At 41.1% G+C, this 7,644-nt stretch overlaps 1 protein-coding gene and 1 long non-coding RNA gene across 3 annotated transcripts in view; both read right to left on the bottom strand.

Moving 5' to 3' along the window:
• Positions 1 to 7,644, bottom strand: part of btbd11b (BTB (POZ) domain containing 11b) — a 77,868-nt gene that overhangs the window by 50,873 nt on the left and 19,351 nt on the right. The window lies entirely within an intron of this gene.
• LOC117948685 overlaps positions 3,417 to 7,644 on the bottom strand; it is a 12,299-nt gene continuing 8,071 nt past the window's right edge. The window contains exons 4-5 of the long non-coding RNA XR_004657522.1: positions 3,548 to 3,554; positions 3,417 to 3,482 (exon numbers count right to left, since the gene is read on the bottom strand). This is a non-coding gene — a long non-coding RNA (uncharacterized LOC117948685). The remainder of the gene's footprint in view (positions 3,483 to 3,547; positions 3,555 to 7,644) is intronic.

The following is a 7,644-nucleotide window of genomic DNA, read 5'->3' on the forward strand; positions in this document are numbered from 1 at the left end:
ACATGGCAACCTCGTGAATGACAGGTAATCCGACACGGCAGAAGACGTCTCTGCACCAGACGGCAACCTCGCTCCGTGAGGGGTTTCATGTGTGTGAGCGTGCACACATGCTCAAATAAAAAGAGTTTTTCTTTCTTGTAGCCCTGGTGTAACTCCAGTTGTGAATAATTCACTCTGACTGGATAAAACTGACTCTATGGTTCAAAGATATCCAGTGCTGCTAAATATTATATTGTGCATACCGTTGGTATTTACACTTAAAACATTTACATACACTTTTTTTATATGCTTACTCATATATAATGTCATAACCTTTGGGGTTTGGCGAGCATGGCATAATGTCTTGGCAGGGTCAGAGGTTTACCTCACATGTAAAACATGTAAGGGACTGTGGAAACATTATTGGAGGGGGAGAGGGGGTCAGCGAAGGGTGAGGGTGAGGGTTATGGATTTTGTTTTCTTTTCGCTGAAGGGAGAGTAGTGAGTAGGTATATTCCTTGGAGAGCAAGGTATTTCAACTTTTTCTCGTTCTAGATTCATAAAAATATCGTATCTGTTTGGATATTTAACACTGTGCTCTTTGAAACAGCTTGGAAGAAACGTGACTCTGGCATTGTTACACCTGATTTAAAGGGACAGTCAGACATTAGTTCTAATACATATTAGGCTATATCATCATCTGATCTAATTATATTCATATCAGAAACCACAATGCTGCTGGCTGTGCTCCATTCACACATTCTGTGGCTCTGATAACTGTTTACTTAGCAGCTCTTTCATCTAAAAATGCTTGGAGTGGCTTGTATACAGTATGCACCAAATATTGTTATGTTGTCATGTTTGCCATACATGTATTTTTTTGACAAAAATTAGAGGGAGGGGTATGTCATTTTTCATTTATGCCATTTTAGTGCTTGGTAGGGTCTTTCCCTATCCTTCCCCACCCCGATTATTTTGGTAAAGTCCCTTAATTAATTTGAATTTAAACATAAAAAACATCATATTAGTACTGTGTACAGCCTACTGGAGAACAGACAATGTGCTGAAAGTTAATGTGGTGCACTTACAAATTCAGGTCAGAATAATTAGAATAATTTAGAATACAAGTAAGTTCCCTTTTGGCGAAAAAAGTGTGTAACACGAGAGCATCATGCTCTCTGCTTACTCTAGACAGTGACTCGTATTTCCCTTCAGAGAAACCAGGAGAGACCTGGATGACCAAAAGACAAATGTACAATAAAAGAAAAGACAGTGAGGAAGTGTTAAGTTGGGTGGTTGGGTGTAGCAGGAGTGTGGAGCAGAAATCAAAAAAAGAAAATCAATAATAAAAGGGAGACAGTGATGGACAGTCAATAGACTTTAGAGGACCTAGAGACAACACGGCTTGCAACAGAAAGTCACTTCCCCTGTCTTCAAATATTATGGAGATACAACCTACAAAGATGTGACTATCAGTCAGATAACAAAAAAAAGGCTTCTGCCGTCTCTTGCTGTGACCGCGTGAGCCCAGATAGAGACAAAAATACAATCTGAAGGTTGGAGTGCAGAAGCTGATGCCCTTTGGTGGAAAATGTGATAGTATGTCTGCCTTTGGGTTGCAAAAGCAGGACAGAACAGCCTGCAGGAGCATGTGAAACACAATCGTTCCCCATCAGCTCCAGGTCAGCAACTTTTACAACACCGAAAATAGGCCTTTGTCGTCGACCCCTGTAATCAGTGTTGACAAAGCGCAGCTACTTTACACTTCATCTCAATTTGTCTCCAATTTAGCATCCCTTATGTTTAGCAACTAGCGGCGAGATACAGCTAAAATAAGTACACATGCACAATAGAAGCCTTAAAAAAGTGCTCGGATAGTATTGCGACTTGCTGTTGTCCTATGGAAACAAACAACCACGGCTGAGCACACATCCTGAGGTTGTTGATACCAGAAAAGCCGCGATGACATCAATAGCTGGAGGCTGTCCTAGCCACTGGCCTGCAGCCATTCAGTTAAGGGCTCCAAGATGAAAAGCTCCACCCACTCTAATGTTGCCTTGAGGAACTGTAGCTACGGCCTGAACCGGAGGGCTGACAGACCGCTGGCTCACTCATTCAGAACATTGCACTGCTTAACCAGAAACGTCCATAGACTTAACAGTTGTGCATGAAACTGTCAGAGGAGAGAGAGAGAGAGCGAGGGTAGCTGAGTAAATTGTTGGATTGACTTAACACGAGTGGGAAGCAATAAAGCTCTCCACCACTAAAACTAATGACTACAGCATGCTGACTGAAGGGCACAGTGCTCCCACTGTCCCTCCCTCTCGTTTTTCTTCCTGTCCCTCTCGTTCTGCAAAGACCTTGAGAAAAACCTCATCTCCCGTCGCAACAAAATAGGACAAAGTTGTTATGTCATGCAAGTAACAATGAAAACAAAGCAATTTAGGTTGTACTATTTTGAAATTGATCCAACCTTTAGAGATGTCACTACATGAATGTCCCTGTTAAGCCAAAGACAACAGAATGAAGCCAATGCAGTTTTAACATCTGGTGTGGTTAATGAATAGGTATGACCTTTCTCTGACTGTGCACGTTTCATCTGTGAAATTATGGTTCGTCTAAGCTCCCCAGCACGGAGAAGGACATCTGACACTGGCCATTACACCTGCCAGGATGCACGCGCCGTGTGCAGGCTGGTTAAGACAAAGAGCAATAATGTTGTCAGAGCAGGAGGAATACACCAAACGACCAGAGGGGAGAATGAACAGGTTCAAAGGGTTACGCACCGCCTCTCTTTGTAGGTGTGTAGGGTTTCTGACCCCCAGGTGTCCAAAGCTGTAAAAAGTAGCTCTTAATCAAACTAAAGGGAAAATGTCCTGCAGGCTTGGGCTTTCGAAGAGGGACGGGTGATGCAGTATTTAGTGTTTTAAACACGTGGAAGCTTTCACCATCTCTGTTAAAAATCATACTTCATCATCATTTCATAACCAGGTGTGCTTTGCATAATGAGTTAAAAAGTAGTTTTTTGCATTCTATGTGGTGTGATTGTAAATGAGTAATATATGTATGTGGGCAGTTTGTATTATATAATGTTCATGTTCAAACAGAGCTGTCCTAATTAAGAGGAAAACGGCACAAAAAAAACACAAAATTAAAGTATGTTATCCCAATAATACAATGAACATTTGAAACATACAAGTAGCGTTGCTGCAATCTTCGTCCGCCTTGGTGTAAAGATGAATTAACTTCAAAAGTTAAACAAATCAAAGAGACTATCTAAAGATAATACACAATCTGTCCAATCAGAAACAACCTGTACAGTACAGTACAGTACTGTGCCATACATTGCACAACATAATCGATACTAATGTATTGTATGACCGGGCACTTTTATTGTACAGTGAATAATCAATACGCTTTATACCATAATATCATGTGTTGATCTTCTCGTCTAACTCTCGGGAAGAGATTGAATAAGGATTTCCCAAAAGGTCAAACTCTTCCTGCAATTAAGGATATTGTTCAAACATTTAAAATCCGGCAGACAAACCCTCCTTATCTCTCTCACCTTTTTACTGTGCGCCATTTTATATCTATGATAACACGGGCGACAGGCAAACAAGACACGCCGTCAACCCTAAAACATAACTGTTCAATATAAGTCACTGCAATATAACAGCCCTTCGATAAACGTTGTGAAGGTAATCATGTGCAATGACTCATGTGTCAGCGAGGTTTTGAATCCGCCCTGTGCCAGATTTGAGTTCATCCATTGCTCAGTTGTCATATTTGGATAGTATTATATTGTCCAGTGTTTGTTATTGTGTGTTTTGAGAGGCACATGGCCTGCATGTGACCATTTTGCGGATCCTCACACAGCTGAACACGCACTGAACCATCCCTCATCGATCTCACGCTGGCTGATCAAACACCGCTGTGTAGCCGTTTTAATGGTTGGATGCTTGACACTATTGATCAGGGATTGATTTCTTTTTTCATGTATTCCGATGGGTTTTGGCTGGTCTCCAGCTGTTTAAAGAAGATGACACAATTGCAGGAGAGGCACAGCGAGCCATTAGCCATCTGGATGGTGTGCAGCGGCCTCACAGATCTTGCTTTACTGTAGCGGCATGTGTCTCCCATAAATCCCCCCTTTTGTCTTTTTTCCTTCAACTCTTCGTGCAACAATGTATTCCCAACCAAACAGTTTTTTTTATCCTAAACTTCTCCTTGATGCTTTGAGCTAAATTATTCCCTTGTGGGACACGAACAAGAAGGAGACTGTCGTGTGAGTAAACATTTCCGAGTTTGAACAAACAGCTAACAGCCCATATTTTAGGTTTATGTTTTTTTGGTATTCTTACATCGGTGCTGTAGCAGCGTTCAGTCAAAAGCAGGATCAGACGGAGGGTGTGGGCAAAGACGACACAGCAGAGAGTGTAATGAGTGCACACAGGGTGAAGGATCAGAGACACAGTATGACATATTAATCTCCTTCCCCCCAGGGAACCTGACACCCGCAGAATACAACAGGTACAAGAGGAAATTCAGTTTGCAGTTGTCAGCACAGGGTTTGGTGCCTGAGCTCTGATTACAGACCTTTCTCTTTCAATGTCTACCTTTATTTTCCTACAGTGTTCAAGCTATGCAAACAGCATAATCACTCACATGGTCAGCCTAGACCTGCAGTAAATGCATGCACACAGTACAATTGTTATTGTAGTAGCACCAATCTGTTAACATTTGGCCTGTAGCCTCGTCATTTAAGGAATAGACTTGGACTCAGGACGTAGGTTATTTTCTTGTAGCATAAAGACTGGACGCAGGGGGAAACTAGCAAATCCAGATCTTTCTAAAATTCAAATTAAACCTTCTTTTTTTGTAATATTTAAATAAATTGGGCAAGATACATTATGCAAACAAGACAGCTGTTGCCTGTAGTTAACCTTTTGGAGGAAAACTAATTTCCCAAAATGTCAAACTATTCCTTTAATACACATGCATGAGACTGACTTTAATGGGCTACACTTAATGTAGGAAAGAAAGTTAATAAGTGTATTTCCTAAAAAAAAAAGGAAACCTTTCCAATATCGTTTTGTTTTGTATCTGATTGTTCAGAAAAAAGACCACGCATTGCGGGAATGTTGTTCTCATAATAGGCCTTTTTTTCATATGGCTCTCTGCCACCTTTCCTTCATTACACCAGGGGCCTCCAAACCCCAAAACCAACGTGACCACAACCCAAGCATGTGGATCCCTTCTGTTCAGTGTGCAGCCTCATCCAATAGGTCCGGCGAGTCTGCTATGTGGTGTGCCATTACCAAAACTGCCTGTGAACATGTGAACTCCATGCAAGTTTCAGACAGAGATGGGCCTTTAAGTGAGTGTGTTGCTATTTTTGCAAGGGCAGTAATGACTAATTAAGACTTTTCATAAACACTGATCAGATAATGTGATGTGACACACTGAGACGAGGATGCTGTAAAGCTCCTTTCCTCTTAAACTGCATCAACAGTGATGTAACTTCTGTGAATTGGGCCCCCAGAGATGAGCTGTTGTACATTGTTAAAGACCCATCATTATTGGGTGTAGAGTCATCCACTACAAAATCAAAAGCACATTCAATGAGTTTGGACATCCACATACAACTCTCATAGCTTGGCTATCATTTCCAGTCAATACAAAAAAGCACTACAGCACACAGCCAGGGTTTAAAAGTGGACTTCATCCCGCTGTGTTTTGTTCAAAGCCCCCATTTTCAACATATTACATGTTGAATTTTTGTCTTACACAATGAATGATTTTCACCACTGAACTCCAGCTTTGTTGCTTTACAGTGTAGCGGAGGTTTTAGACCACACTCACACAAGATACTTCACAATTTCTGTCAGAGCAGCTCCAGCGTAACGGCGAGGAAAGCTCAACAACACCGAGCATGAGATCCAACCACAATATGCAGTATCCAGGTGTAGAGAAAATGGATTTTCAAAGTAAAGCTATCTTCCTTAATGATGCTTAAATTCCACTGAGGCCCTGCCAGTGGTGCAAAGTGAATCCAAGAGAAAAATAGATCTTCAATTTTCCATTGGATGAAATGTGTGCTTATGTTGTATACATCATATGATTTGAGAGAAAAACTGCACCGAGATGCCTCTAATTTGACAAGCAATGTCTCTCTGAATTACAAAAAATGCCACAGCAGACTCTGAGAAAATAAGAAAGGAAATATAATACAAATTTTTAGGGGGGATGAAATTACATATAAAAAAGGTAATGGAGCCTGACGAATGCCTCTGACTTGTTTCATTAATCAACTCTGTGCTGACAGTTTGCAGGAGTTCACTACTTTGTCTCAGAAACAGGAATTAAAGCCAAATAAACACAGTGTGTTAGTCTTTACATTCATCTTGCAACATATCAAAACAGCTATGACTACTCTCCTGAGACAAGAAGAGGGGAAAGGTCTCATTCTCATTCTGTATGCAACAACTTATAGTAAACGTGTCCCATATATATTTCATAATTGCCAAGCCTGAGGTATCCAAATGAGGGCTGTGGATGAATGGATATAGAAGGGCTTTTTAACCGACGTTGCACTTTTTTTAAAGAATCATTGCAAACCGTTAGCTTCTCTATGTGACGACTTGTCACGAAACTAATCAAATCCCACTTACTTGAGCTGCTTTTCAAATGTCAACATTTCTGCTGGGGAAAAAAAACTACAAACTTGGAAATTTGACTTTGTCAGCTGAAGGAAACTGAATGATTCATCTGTCCCGGGTCCCTGAACAGTTCAAAATCATCCTTGCTATGTTCTCATTTTTCTCTTGCTGACAATCGGGCCTTGAGAGGCGTGCCACTTGTAATAAGTCGGACATGATTTATTTGCGGGCGTCTGCATCGCAAAGAGGGGACATTTAAAAATCCCCGCACACAGATTTCACAGCTCATGGTTGCCCAACTTTGATTATCCATAAAGTGACCCACTCTGTCAACCATCAATCTCTACACATTCACTCCTAACCCTCACAATCTCTGCCCTAAATAAAAATCTGGGTACATGTATTTCTGTTATCCCTCAAATCAGAAATCCAATATGTCTTTTGATGAAGGTAGATTGGATGGGCCAGGTCAGCTCTCATCCTGCTAGAATGAATATGCAAATGACTTGTACACAGGATGTTTTGAATCTCAAGTAGTAATCCTTGTCCATGGAGAAAATCAAATCCCAGAGCCTCTTTAAACACCCAGCCCAACAGATCACCTTGGCTTGCCTAAGAATATACTCTTACATTAGTGAGAATTTCTTGAAGACAATGTGCCGTGCACTGACCCATATCATTCAGGCAGGAATCAGACCCAACATGATAGATAGGAGGACATTTCACCTCCCAACAGACGATAGATGACATGTATTTGGGTGTCCTTATAAGTGAATATATAATGTCCCTCTCTTTCTTTCTCTTCAAACTGTTTAACTTCCAAAAGGTGACACAAGGAATGCAGTTAGCCTCTAATCAGGCTGAATCCGACCTCATCATTTCATCCATTAAAGCTGAAACCCGTCTGAAAATCAATGCTTTAGTTTAATATCATCTGAACTGCGCAAGAGCGACAGGGAGGAAGAGAAGAGTCATTTCCTGAGGCTCCCTTTGTTCCTCAACA

The sequence above is a fragment of the Etheostoma cragini genome, chromosome 8, assembly GCF_013103735.1.
Source record: "Etheostoma cragini isolate CJK2018 chromosome 8, CSU_Ecrag_1.0, whole genome shotgun sequence".
Classification (NCBI taxonomy): domain Eukaryota; kingdom Metazoa; phylum Chordata; class Actinopteri; order Perciformes; family Percidae; genus Etheostoma; species Etheostoma cragini.